The sequence below is a fragment of the Peromyscus eremicus genome, unplaced genomic scaffold (assembly GCF_949786415.1).
Source record: "Peromyscus eremicus unplaced genomic scaffold, PerEre_H2_v1 PerEre#2#chrX_unloc_1, whole genome shotgun sequence".
NCBI lineage: Eukaryota > Metazoa > Chordata > Mammalia > Rodentia > Cricetidae > Peromyscus > Peromyscus eremicus.
The window spans coordinates 1,294,564-1,307,161 of NW_026734288.1; the positions used below are offsets into that span (position 1 = coordinate 1,294,564).

A 12,598-nucleotide genomic window follows, 5' to 3' on the forward strand; every position below is an offset into this window, starting at 1 on the left:
CTACAAAGTGAGTTCCAGGACAGCCAGGGATATGTAAAGACCCTGTCTCAGTTACCTTATCATTTAAATTTATAGGCCTTTTGTTCAAATTAGTTGACATGTGTAAACAAAATAAGAGACATTATTATGCTTGAACAGATTGTTGACACAGTTTAGATTTTTTTCCAAAATAATTAATTTTGTGTAATTGAATGTAAGTATGTGGCCTGAAATCATAACAATTCATATACATTCAGATTGCCTTTGGTATGAGTTATTTTCAGATCCTCAAAGTCTAATGTTATATTCAAAGACTTTAAGAGACCAATTACACACTAAAAGTTTTACAGTTATAGGGTTGCTCTGTGTTGTGAGTAGGCATTACCACATTGATTACATTCTTAGGGTTTTTCTGCCGTATGTGTTATTTAATATAATTGAAGATGACTGGGCTGTGCTAAAGCTTTACCACACTGTTTACATTCACATGGTTTCTCTCAATTATGTGTTCTTTCATTAAATTGAAGAACACTATGATGAACAAAGGCTTTACCACAGTGATATCAATTGTATGCTTCACTCCAGTATGTGTTATATTATAACTTTGAGGATGAGAGTGATGAGCAAAGGCTTGTAGAACACTGATTACATTCATAGGGTTTCTTTCCAATAGGTGTAATTTCATGCCTTTGAAGATGACAGTGTTGTGCAAAGGCTTTTTCCCTCTGATTACATTCATAGGGTTTCTCTCCAGTACGTGTTTTTGTATGCCTTTGAAGATCACTATTACATACAAGGGCTTTAACACATTGTTCACATTCATAGGGTTTTTTTCCCATGTGTACTTTCATGCAATTAAAGAGCATTGTGACAAACAAAGGTTTTACCACACTGATTATATTTATAGGGTTACTCTCCAGTATGTGTTCTTTTATGTACTTGAAGATAACTAGGCTGTGCAAAGGTTTTACCACATTGTTTACATTCATAGTGTTTCTCTCCAGTATGTATTCTTTCATGCCTTTGAAGATAAGAGTGACAAGCAAAGGCTTTACCACACTGATTACATTTATAGGGTTTCTCTCCTGTATGTGTTCTTTTGTGTTCTTGAAGATTATATGACTGTGTAAAGGCTTTACCACACTGATTACATTCATAGGGTTTCTCTCCAGTATGTGTTCTTTCATGCCTCTGAAGATCACTCTGTCGAGAAAAGGCTTTACCACACTGATTACATTTATACGGTTTCTCTCCAGTATGTGTTCTTTTGTGTACTTGAAGATTACATGGCTGTGTAAAGGCTTTACCACATTGATTACATTCATAGGGTTTCTCTCCTGTATGTGTTCTTTTGTGTACTTGAAGATTACATGGCTGTGTAAAGGCTTTACCACATTGATTACATTCATAGGGTTTCTCTCCAGTATGTGTTCTTTTATGTACATGAAGATGACTGAAATGTACAAAAGCTTTACCACATTGTTTACATTCATAGGGTTTCTCTCCAGTATGTGTTCTTTTATGCCTTTGAAGATCACAGTGTTGAGCAAAGGCTTTACCACACTGATTACATTCATGGGGTTTCTCTCCAGTATGTGTTCTTTCATGCCTTTGAAGATCACTCTGTTGAGCAAAGGCTTTACCACACTGATTACATTTATACGGTTTCTCTCCAGTATGTGTTGTTTGATGCAATTGAAGAGCACCGTGTTGAGCAAAGGCTTTACCACATTGATAACATTTATAGGGTTTCTCTCCTGTATGTGTTCTTTTGTGTACTTGAAGATTACATGGCTGTGTAAAGGCTTTACCACATTGATTACATTCATAGGGTTTCTCTCCTGTATGTGTTCTTTTATGTACATGAAGATAACTGAAATGTACAAAAGCTTTACCACATTGTTTACATTCATAGGGTTTCTCTCCAGTATGTGTTCTTTCATGACTTTGAAGAGCACTGTGTTGAGCAAAGGCTTTACCACACTGATTACATTTATAGGGTTTCTCTCCAGTATGTGTTCTTTCATGCCTTTGAAGAGAACTGTTATGAGCAAAGGCTTTACCACACTGTTTACATTCATAGAGTTTCTCTCCAGTATGTGTTCTTGCATGCAAATAAAGAGCACTGTGTTGAACAAAGGCTTTACCACACTGATTACATTTATAGGGTTTCTCTCCTGTATGTGTTCTTTTGTGTACTTGAAGATTATATGGCTGTGTAAAGGCTTTACCACATTGATTACATTCATAGGGTTTCTCTCCGGTATGTGTTCTTTTATGTACTTGAAGATGAGTGGGGTGTGCAAAGGCTTTACCATAATGATTATATTCATAGGGTTTCTCTCCAGTATGTGTTTTTTCATGCCTTTGAGGATGACTATGATATTCAAAGGATTTACCACACTCAATATATTCATATGATTTCTCTGTAGTATGACTTCCTTCATGCCTGCAAGAATAATTGAAACATTTAAAAGCTTTACTACATTCATTACATTGTTAAGTATTTATATCTTCATGAATTAATTTCACAATTTGATCTAAGTATAAAGAGAACTGTGATCTTAAGGTTTTACCATGTTGTTTACACACATGTTGTTTCCCTGCATTAAGGATGATCTTGCATATTTGAATATGCCTTTATGGTAAGAGCCTTTATTACTTGGCTAATATTTGTGGCATCATTGTTCTCTGTGGTTTTTAACATGTTTGAAGAGAATTGGGAGAATTTGGACATTTATTCCCCTTGTTCCATTGATAAAGTTACCTATATTGTGAGTCATGCTACATTTTCAAAGTGAACCAGGACAAACAGAAGCATTTACACAGTCCTAGAACGCATAGGGCCTTTCTAGGGTATTTTTGTTGATATATTCTCAATGAAGCTGAAAAACCAATTGTTTGTAAACTTGAATCACATTCAACAAGTTTACTCAACATAGGACTACTACATGTCTTGTAGGTGTTCTGAGATTGAGAGATGTACATTCCTTCTTCCATGTCCTTATGCTTTTATGGCTGGTATCCAAAGTGACATATGATATAACTATTAAACAAAGAATAACAACAAGAATATTTCCACATTTCATTTACAGTTGGACTTTCTGTTCCTCATCAATATGTGGTATAGGGAATAATGTTTCTCTACAACAACCACCCCTTTACTCTTGACTCCAACTACCTATTTAACTGAAATTAGCAAAGACAGAATAACTATATGAGTAACTATATTATGGACTATTTGCTTATTACAAGGTTGTGTATATATTCTTATCACATATTCAATGAGTATATCTTTTGTAATATGAAATACTATGAAACTAAATGGATTGCCATTTGTACAGCATAGCTTTGATGATGCTGTTATTCAAATGGTGATTTGTCATAGGCATTTTTTTGTCTTCCTTCTTAAAAGAATTACTTCCAAACACAATTCACTTACCTGCCATGTGTCTTTATGAGCATTTAATGATCATCAATGCATTTTAAGCTGTAATTATTTACACTGTTTCATTTAATTAAAACATCCACATAAATTATATCTATCCAGAGGCCCATTTCTATCAGCTTTTACAAGAAAATTACCTTCCATGTTTTTGAGAACTTTGACAATGTTCTTCAACTTCAAGATTTTCCCAGTTGTAGCCTAAAATATAGGACAAGAAAACGTATGAAATAATACAGGATACTGAAAATTTTACATTACTATATTCAATGATCCTTAGAACCAAATCTGATTTATTCACCTCATTTTTCCTCATTCTCAATTAGAATTGCAGAAGAGCATCAATAACTAAGAAACATTTGTCCCTTTATTTAAAATGTGAAGGAAAATTTATAGTATTACCTATAGCAGTGAGGTTCATATAAGTCTCCAGCATCACACCTTTGTAGAGATTCCTCTGTGAAGGATCCATCAATGCCCACTCTTCCTGAGTGATGTCGACATGCATATCATTATAAGTCACTGCATTCTAAAATATGCCATACATAAATATGCCAACCATATGTATAAAACAAAAAGCATGATACAACATTGTAAATGTATGCTTCTTTGAGAATATAGCCACAGATTCTGGTTAGAGCTACATGAATTCTATAACTCAGACATTACAATGAAATCAAATTACTTGACAAATAAACTGAATAGGAGGTTGACCTCTATTATTTCTGAATGCTCTGAACAGGATACCACCTTGCAAGAGAAATGCCTATTAACAGAGATAGAGAGACAAGCAAACACTTCAACAGTACTGAGCACCCATCAGAGAAATTATATGAACAATTATTAACTACAGAGAAGATTTGTAAGCTGAGTATGTTGACTCACCCCTTTAATCCCAGAACTAAGAAGATATAAGCAGGTATATGTGCTTCTGAGGTGAAAGTTAGCCTAGTCTATGCTAACTGCATCTGCACTGAATCTTCCATTCAAACAAACAAAAAAGATAAGATGAACTCAGAGATTTTTTTTTTATTGAAGATCCTACAAAGAGTTTGGCATTCACTCCAGTTCTCTATTCATTTTCTAGAAATCTGAATTGCTCCAGTTTAAACTGTACATTAATAATTCCTACTTAAAGGAACTGTGCATTTAAACAGTTACAAATAGAAAGAAGATAACATTAGAAATAGCAATGATGATCATAAATAATCAACACAGGGAGTGAGAGATGGCTCATAAGTAAAAGATTTCTTACTGGTCTTGCATACAGATGGGCTCAATTGTCAAAGCTTATATGGGGGAATCAAACAACTGTTCATTATTCGAAGATTGTGGGTTCTTAGACGGTCATTGGACTACTGTGAGGACAGGTCGGTGTACATGTGGTGCACATCCATGTGGATAGACAAAAGAATCATATTCATTAAAAAAAATCAAAACAAACACAAAAAAGCAAGAAGAATGTCACACAATTGTAATCCAATGACTCAGAAGTCCCAGATACTACATCTAGAAAGAGAATAGTATCTTCTGCTGAATTGCAAAATTGAAACTGGGGGGTAAAGCTCAGCAAAATAACAAATGCTTGACAAGTACAAAAACATATACCCTAGGACGATCACCCAATAATAAATATTTAAAAAACTGAAATGTAGAACAACCTTTAATCTCAGCATGTGGGAGCAAGAGTCAGGTGAATCTCTGAGTTCGAGGCCAACTTGGTTTACAGAGCTACTTTTAGGAGACTCAGGGCTACTCAGTCAAAGCTTTTCTTCAGAAACAAAAATAGGAACAACAAAATTTTACAAAATTCAGGCTAGCAAAGTGGCTTAGCATTGAATACCAATTCCATCAATTGTATTTTATGTGATTTGATGATACTATCTATACTGGTGGTGAAGTCATGGCAGCACAAGAAGGAAGCTGGCTCATTCATTTCAACCACAACATAGTAGAAACATAGAAAAGGAAATGGGTTGAGGCTAGAGAAGAATATATCACCAGCCCCAATGAGATATTTTATCCAGAGAGGTTCCACAAGTACCGCAAAGAAAGTCATCAAGGAGAGACACATGTGCAAATACCTCATCCATCTGTGAGCTTTTTATTTAATTAACTAGATTCTCACCCAGGTTATTATAGGCTCAAGTGTCTTCCATAAAGAAAATGCATTTAGTCACTTCAATGATTCTCATAGTCTGCAACAACCCCTTTACTGTTAAAATGTCCAAAGTTTCTGTTGACACACAAGACAAATTCTTTACTGTGGCATATTATAAAATCAGAAAACAATTTAAATATTTCCAACATGTGAAAGGCACAGAAAATCCATTAGCATCCCAAAGGAAAGGAACTAAGACACAGTGAGGAAACACTGGACCAAGGGAAGACTGAAACCCAGCAGGGCAACCATTGAATATGGTAGCTAGCTCAGTGTCAGAGACATGAGGCTTCATTTTCAAAGGTCTTAGATGGCTCTGTCTCTCCACAACTTCCCATACATCTCTCTCTATGGTTACCTCCATTCCCTATATGTAGCTAGCTCTCTATGTAAGATATTTCATAGCTTACTATACCAAACACAGATGCCTACAAAAGAGCTGAACTGAAAATGCAGACTAAAAATGTATAATCTTAAATTTTACATCATTCTGGTCTCCAGAACAAGTTCAACATCAATGATTCTCCCAAATTTGGTTTCTAAGTTGTGATGGTCTTTGCCATGCTTGGACCGGAGTTGCAGCAGGCTTTGAATAAAATTGCTTCCTGGGAATGGCAATCACTTTGCCTAATCCCTCCATTAACTGAGGGCATATAAGGATGAATTCTTATGCTTGGGACACTTTGCTAGGCTTCTGATGTAGAATAAGGGCCTTCTTTTTAATGGTGATAATCTCCCTGAACATTCTTGACTCTGTTCAGCATTTGACTACCTTCTTCAAATTCATAGTGCTCTTTTTCTCTCCAACCAATAGACTTTTTATTTATTTATGTCCACTTCTGGATTTTTTAATGTAGTACTGAATGAATCATAAGTAATAGCTATCCAAGAAAGTCAATATTCCATCTAAGAAATCAGCCCCATTATTTTTTTTAAAGATTTATTTTCTTTACTATGTAAGCAGTGTTCTTTCTGAAAGTTTGTCATATGCCAGAAGGGGGCATTAGATCTCATTATAGATGGTTGTGAGCCACCATGTGGTTGCTGGGAATTGAACTCAGCACCTCTGGAAGAGCAGATACTGCTCTTATCCTCTGAGTCATATCTCCAGCCCTCATTATTTTTTTTTTAATTCTGCCTTACTCAATCAACTTCTTGAGGGCATGGGAAAATAAGAAAAGTTAGGGTCCAAAATATCACATACATGACCTCTATTTTAATTCCCACTGAAATCCTTTGACTTCTACCTCCACTGTTTGAAATAATTTTAACAGTATTTTATTCAAAGTATTACAAGAATAACCAATTAAGCTCCAAATGCTGCTTTCTTTGTCTTTTGCCATCCAAATTATGATTTGTTCAACATTCCCCCAAAAGTCACCATTCCCAGTACCTTTGAACAATAGAATCACTTTGGGTTTATCACCTTCTCTTATAAATTGCTTTTTTCTGGCTCTGATTCAATTCTCTACACAAAAGTACCTTAGGTAACAAACATGCTTATTTGGCTCATTCTGCCAGATCACAATCCATCATTGTCAGTGTTTAGGATAGATATTCAGTCTATCAACTGAAGGCAAAAACCATGAGGAATCTTTGTTTCCAGGCTTTGTCTCTAACGTAGTCATTGTCTTTTGTGCCATGCTTGCTGTCTTATCTAATGCAGGTCAACTTTCTTAGGGATATTGCACACTCAGTGGAAGAGCTATCACCCATCAGTCATCAATCAACAAAATCTCTCAAAAACTTAGCAACTAGCTACTCTGATGGGGCACATCCTCAACAGATGTTCCCAAAGGTGACTGTGAGCTTGGAAATGTTGACATTTGAAAGTAACTAGGAAACAGAGACAATAATATATGAGACTTTACAAACCAAAGCCCAATGATTCAACTACATCAGTAACTTAAAGAGGGAAAAAATGATGATAACAAGTAGCAATACAGATACATCAAGAAATGAAGAAATACAAGTTTCTAAGATCAAGAAGAAAAAAACTAAAATTGTTCCTCCACAGAAAATCTCCAAATCAAAAACCTAAGGGACTCCTAACATAATATAGCAATTTTCCATAAAATAAAAATAAGTGAAGTTCCATCTTTTGCCAGAGAAACAATATAACTATATCATAACAAATAAAAATTCACACCATACAAATGGTACCACTGATAAATGGGGATAAAATGACAGAAAAAGATGGACCTACAAATATAACATTGTCCCTTTAAAAAGAATTATAAGTTTCTAATGAAAATCAAAATCAAAGAAATCACTGACTACCACTCACCCTATGCACTCCAGTTCTCTCCTTCACAAATAATAGAAAATGGGTTGGGTGAGGAGACTGTTCCACTAAATTGAAATCACTTACTTGAAGCCTGATATTTCTACATTGTAGAAAATAATTTTGGCTACTAATACTATCTCATTCTCCTTTGATTAAAAAAAAAAGATGTCTGTTAGAAAATTTAGAAATAATTTTGCTTCCTATGATTGAAGATTAGATGCAAACCTGTATCAGAGTGAGGAAATGAATTTTTTTAAATAAATGAAAGACAATAGTTTTTTAAAGATATTGTATGACTTTATTATATACTTAAAGCAACCTGATTTCTCTAATTGTTTATAAGTCATAAGAGCTTTTGAAAACAAGTCTAAACCCATTGTAGGTGTATATTTGTATGTGTGAGAAAGAATATTTTCAATGTGTGTATAGGTGACAGAACAAAGAGCATGTCAGATCCTCTGGATCTGGAATAGCAGTTGATTATAAGCCTCCAAACTTGGGTGCTCATATCTGAACTCCCCCAAGAAGAATACTTGCTAACTGGCCTTTTCAGCCCAAATACTACTTTTTTCCCCAATGAACTAGACGTCTTTCACAGATTAGCCACAACAGAAGACTAAATAAGTAAATAAATGATCCCTGGGAACCTAATGAATCAGTATTAATATGTTGGGTATGGGACAAGGAAGACTATCCACAGATATACCCAATTCTCAGGGATTCAATACTCAGGACTGCCCTGGGGGCTGAAACAGAACTCCAGCTGCAGCTTCTCCTCTCCCTTTTTATGTCTCCTGTGGATTCCAAAGACCATCCCCACCTACCCTTCCCTACTCACCTCATATCTGAGTCCCACCACCCAACTGGGGTGGAAACCCTCTGGTCATTTACTCACCACATCTTCCAGAAGACCAGTTATGATGTCTGCAGATCTACCACATTGTCTCTTTCCCCACACCTGATTTAAAAAGTTGCTCCTATCAGTGGAGTAGAACATCAGAGGCAGCTTACTCTCTTCCCTCTCCATCCCTCAGTGCATCTGAAAATCATCTCCCCTGAATTCCTCTTCTCCCAGTTCCTAACACCATCAAGCATTCTCCCTTGAACACACCAGCCAAGAAGGCCAGGAAAAAGGCAACACCCATTCAACACACACTCTGAAACTCCAGAGAACAAACACAAACCCAGGAACAAAACTGCCATCCAACAAAGATGATGTTATAAACCAGCACTTAGACCTATTATCACCCTAAATCCAGATGCCTAGCAGAGGAACATAATTAATAAAAGTCAGGGCACTATGTCACCACCAGAACCCAGGTGTCCTATCACAGCAGGCCCCAAATACTCAAAAAGAATTGAAATACAAGGGAAAAAACTTAAAACCAAATATATAGAGATGATAGAGGCCCTTAAAAATGAATAAATACTTTACATAAATTCATGAAAGCAGAAACAAACAATGGGAGGAAATTAATAAACTCTTCCAAGAAAGCTAGAAAAATACAAACAATTGGAGTAAAACAATAAACCTCTTATATAAAGCCAAGAAAAAACAAAAAAATCATTAAAGAAAATAAATACTACTGTTTAAGACCTGACAATTGAAATAAAAACAATAAAAAAAAAGAGAAACTGAGGGAATTCCAGAAATGAAAAATTTTAGATTACAAAGAGGAATTACAGAAGCAAGCTTTACAAATAGAATAGAGAAATGTTAAATGTTAACCTCAGAACAAAACTGCTTTCCTCTCTGAGCAGGCTGGCTTAGCAGAAGGTCACAGCTGCTTCCATGCAAGACCAGCAGGAGTTCATTTGAATGAGCCCTGGCTTGTTTTCTGGCTCAGGGTTGTGACATCACTGTAAAGAATTTCATTCTTTCCTTTTTATAACTTAAAAAAATTATTTATGAAGTGCTTTCCCTGTATGTGTCTGTGTGTTGTGTCCACCAAAGCCAGAAGAAAGCAGGAGATGCCTGGGACTAGAACTACAACAAATGGTTAGCTACCATGTGGGTTCTGCGAATGGAACCTGGGTCCTCTACTAAAACACCCAGTGCTCTTAATTGCTGAGCTGTCAATCTAGCTCCTTTTTTATTTAAAATTTATTTTCATATTTTTTTAAATAAAATATATTACATCACTCTTCCCTTTTATCTCTTCCTTCCATCCCTTCTCAAATCCTTTCCAAATTCTCCCTTTTTAAGTGTGGGTGAATAAGTATGCTGAAATATATTAATACAATCTGCTGCATCCATATTTATTGGTTTTATATATATGGATAATGGGCTGACCATGTTGTATTGGCTAAATAATTAGGGAGCTCATCTTTGTCTGAGGTTAATTCTCTCAGGAGAATTCTACTTTTTAGTCAGTATCCAGTACCTGACCCTGCCTGGGCTACCTTGGACAGGAAACATAATCAAAAATAGAAAACTTAGGTTGGAAAATACCTTACCAGTTAAGAGCACTGGAGATTCTTTCAGAGCATCCAGCTTCCATTACCAGTACATACAGAGAGTCACTAATATCTCCAACTCCAGTATCAGGAGTCCTGACACCATCTCCTCGCTTCCCTGTCCACCATAAGAAGAGGAGTCTTCGACCATAAAAATTATTTTTCAAGCTGCGAGCAGTAGTACATTCTTTCACTGCCAGCAAACTGGGCAGAGGCAGGAAGATCATTGTGAGTTTTAAAGCCTGTGCCACAGTATACACAAACATACACACACACACACACACACACACACACACACACACATACACACACACACAGAGACAGAGACAGAGAGAGACAGAGACAGAGACAGAAACAGAGAGAGAACTCAATTACATACAAGAAAAGGAGCATTAAAGAATTAAAACACAATACCTCCTAAAGCCATTTGAAGTGTCTGGCACTGATGCCCATAAAATCATTTTCAAAAATAAATATGGCCAAGCATGAGAACACATCCCATTAATTCCAATCACTGGGAGAAACTGAACATTTGACAGTGGCCACCACCTTACCGTGTGACCTGAACTGCCCATTGTCAGCTGGGTGTTATCCAACACACCAAGTCATAAAGTCAGACATGCACAGCTACTGTGGGATTGTCTTTCTGTATTCTGTGAACATATGTTGCTTCCATTGGTTAATAAAGGAGCTGCTATGGCCTATGACAAGGCAGAACAGAATGAAGTGGGTAATCCGAGAGAGATACAGCATGAAGAAAGGTGGAGTCAGAGGAGATGCTGTGACCCAAAACAGCTGTGATTGTGGTGCACACTTGTAATCCCAGTACTTCTTGAAACACTGAAGAAGGAACAAAATTTCAAGGATTCAAATGAGGTCAAGATCACTATGGGCTACCCGAGAGCCTGTTGGAAAAAAAAACTCAACTAAATACACAATAGCAATAAAGTCTAACAGAGACAAGATCAACCAGATTTCCTATAATGTGGGCAAAAACTGAGGGGATGTAGCAAAGGCTTAGCAAGTAACAGCAGTGATTAATTTTATTGGGGACCTGGGGTTGATTTCTAGCATTGACATGGAAGCTCATAGTCATCTTTAATTCTAGTTGCAGGGAATCTGACATCCACTTCTGGCTTTGATAGGTACCAGAAATACAAGTGCTACACAGACATACATGTAGTCAAACTACAAACACAGGAAATCTTAAATTAAAGCTCCTATCTTCTAGTAAGAAATATGCAAAGAAAAAAAGGGGATCAGCAGTGGCTACATATTGTGTGGATTATAAACATAAAAAGGCAATAGTGTAAAAACAAGAACCAGCAAGGTATTTTTAGTAGGCTGGAGTTCAGACAAGTAGCACTCTTGGATTCTGGCTATGCATAATTTTGTGTTCACCTCCTTCTTAACCCAGGGCCCCTACATTCACAGAAAACACCAAACTGGTCCTAAAAGCCACACTGGATAAACAGATTTATCACTGTGACAAAACAAGTCTCTGAGTTCCCCTACAAGGAGCATAACCTGTTTTCAGTGTCCGAGAAGAACATTCTCTGGGAGTGTAGGAAAACTTTATTCCTTAATTTGTATTTGTCAGGACCATTCTGGGACATTGTTTCTGTTATAGAAAAGTAATAATAGCATCACTTAAACATACATAATGCCTCCAAACTACCATAGGACTGAAAATGTGTCCTGAATTTAAGTAATCTGATCTCAAAAATCCTAACTAACTTCCGACTAAAGAATAAAAAAAAAATCTAGCCTAATGATTATTTACTTGAAAGCAAGATCTGCATTTGTTAGCTGATTTCACATTTGCTGCAATACACAATTATTTAATAAGACATTTATGAGGGGAGAAAATAACTGGAAAATAAATGATAGCTTATTGGACACACACAGCTGTAATCCCAGCTCTTGGAAGGTAGTAGGATTACCCCAAGAATGAGACTAGTATGATCTGTATTGATGAATTCCAGGAAAGTTACCCAACAAAACAAGCTCAGATATATTGATTAATTCATTATTTATAATTTTAAAAACAAGCTAAATATAATTTAGCTACAAATTTTTTTAGACTTTGTGACAAAATGAAAGACGATTCCTTACACAGTCTCAATATTATCCACAAGAAAATCATGACTCTTTATTCAAAGACAAGATATATGAAACAAAAAGCCTTAAAAACTGAGAAATGAAGTCATCTAATAGCAAAATTTTCTACTATAAGAAACGTAGAGGAAGTAAAATCTCATACAAAAGA

General features: G+C 36.0%; 1 pseudogene; it reads right to left on the reverse strand.

The window, feature by feature from the left end:
• Nucleotides 1-380: 380 nt before the first annotated feature.
• On the reverse strand, nucleotides 381-3,911 carry LOC131900996 (zinc finger protein 431-like; annotated as a pseudogene).
• Nucleotides 3,912-12,598: the final 8,687 nt, after the last annotated feature.